Source organism: Beta vulgaris, chromosome 9, assembly GCF_026745355.1.
Source record: "Beta vulgaris subsp. vulgaris cultivar EL10 chromosome 9, EL10.2, whole genome shotgun sequence".
Lineage (NCBI taxonomy): Eukaryota > Viridiplantae > Streptophyta > Magnoliopsida > Caryophyllales > Amaranthaceae > Beta > Beta vulgaris.
This window is the reverse complement of record NC_079210.1, coordinates 15,431,569-15,433,410: the sequence shown is the minus strand read 5'-3', so window position 1 is coordinate 15,433,410 and position 1,842 is coordinate 15,431,569.

Genomic DNA, 1,842 nt, shown 5'->3' with positions numbered 1-1,842 from the left:
AATACTTTTTATAAAAAAATTAATATATATTGTTGCGGTTCTTGTCAGAAACCGCAGCAATATGGTTGGTCAAACGGTCAAAAAAATTTAAACAATTTATGTTGAAACCATATTGCTGCGGTTTTCGGCCGACACCACAGTAATATGGTTATTTTATATTTTCCTTTTTCTTTTTACGTGATATATTATTGTGTATGGGTAAAACGGCAACAATATTACCGCGACAATAAATAATTATTCTACTAGTGCAATAATTAAATAAGATAAAATTTATTCTCATAAACATAAATAGCAAAATCATGTCTTTACATTGTAACAAGTTTTTCTAAACCTAGTACAATCTAAAGCCACTCTAACATTTGCTTCAAGCCTATAGCCCTTGTGTGACACTCATGCTTGGGTCGAGGTAGTGGTTTAGTTAGCGGATCAGCCACGTTATCATCCGTATGAACTTTGCAGATTCTGACATCCTTCCTGTCAACTGTCTCTCGAGTGAGGTGAAATTTCCTTATCACATGTTTGGACTTATTATGTGATTTTGGTTCTTTTGCGTGCGCAATAGCACCATTATTGTCACAGAACAAGTCAATTCCTTTTAGAGCTAGGTACAATATCTAGCTTTATCAAGAACTTCTTTATCCAAACTGCTTCCTTAGCTGCTTCAACTACTGTTAAAGATTCTGATTCGTCGTAGAGTCTAGTGCAATGCTTTGCTTTGAGCTCTTCCAGCTCATTGCTCCACCATTTAGACGAAAGACATACCCTGACAGAGAGCGGTAATCATCTCTGTCGGTTTGGAAGCTTGCATCAGTGTAACCTTTAACAACCAACTCAGTTTGTCCCCTATAGACTAAGAACATGCATTTAGTCCTCATCAAGTACTTAAGGATGCTCTTAGCTGCAGTCCAGTGTGCTTCTCTTGGATTTTCTTGGAACCTGCTACACATGCTTAAGGCATATGCAATAAGGAATGCTACCCATTCGCTTTAACTCATCAGACTCAGTCAGGCACTGACTCTTGCTAAGCGATATGCCATGTGACATGGGAACGAAACCTCTTCGAGTTTTCCATGTTGAACCTTGCAAGAACCTTATCAATATAAGTTTCTTGACTTAGCCCACTCATTCTTCGAGACCTATCTTTATGGATTTTGATTCCCATTATGTACTCAGCTTCTCCAAGGTCCTTCATACAGAAACAACTTTTCAACCACTCCTTGATTGACTCAATAATTGGTATGTCGTTTCCCATGAGTAGTATGTCATCTACATATAGAACCAAGAAGAATAAGCTACTCCGACTAAACTTCTTGTAAACACAAGATTCTTCTTCGCTTTTGATTAAACCAATTTGTTTGATTGCCTCATCAAATCAAAGATTCCCACTCCGAGATGCCTGCTTCAATCCATAAATGGATCTCTGAAGCTTGCAAACCCTTTTATGGATTTCTGGATCCTCAAAACCTTTAGTTTGTGTCATGTACACATCATCATTCAAGAACCCATTCAAGAATGTGGTTTTGACATCCATCTGCCAAATTTCGTAATCGCAAAATGCAGCAATCGTTAAAAGTATCCAAATTGATTTAAGCATTGCTACCGGAGATAAGGTTTCATCATAGTCTATACCATGAATTTGGTTGAATCCTTTTGAACCAGTCTTGCTTTGTAGACATAGACATTTCCATCTTTGTCTGTTTTCAATTTGAACACCCATTTGCATCCAATAGGGCTAACCCCCTCAGGCAAGTCAACTAGTGTCCAAACTCTATTCTCAGACATGGAGTCTAACTCGGATTTCATGGCCTCAAGCCATTTCTCAGATTCTGGACTCGTCAAATC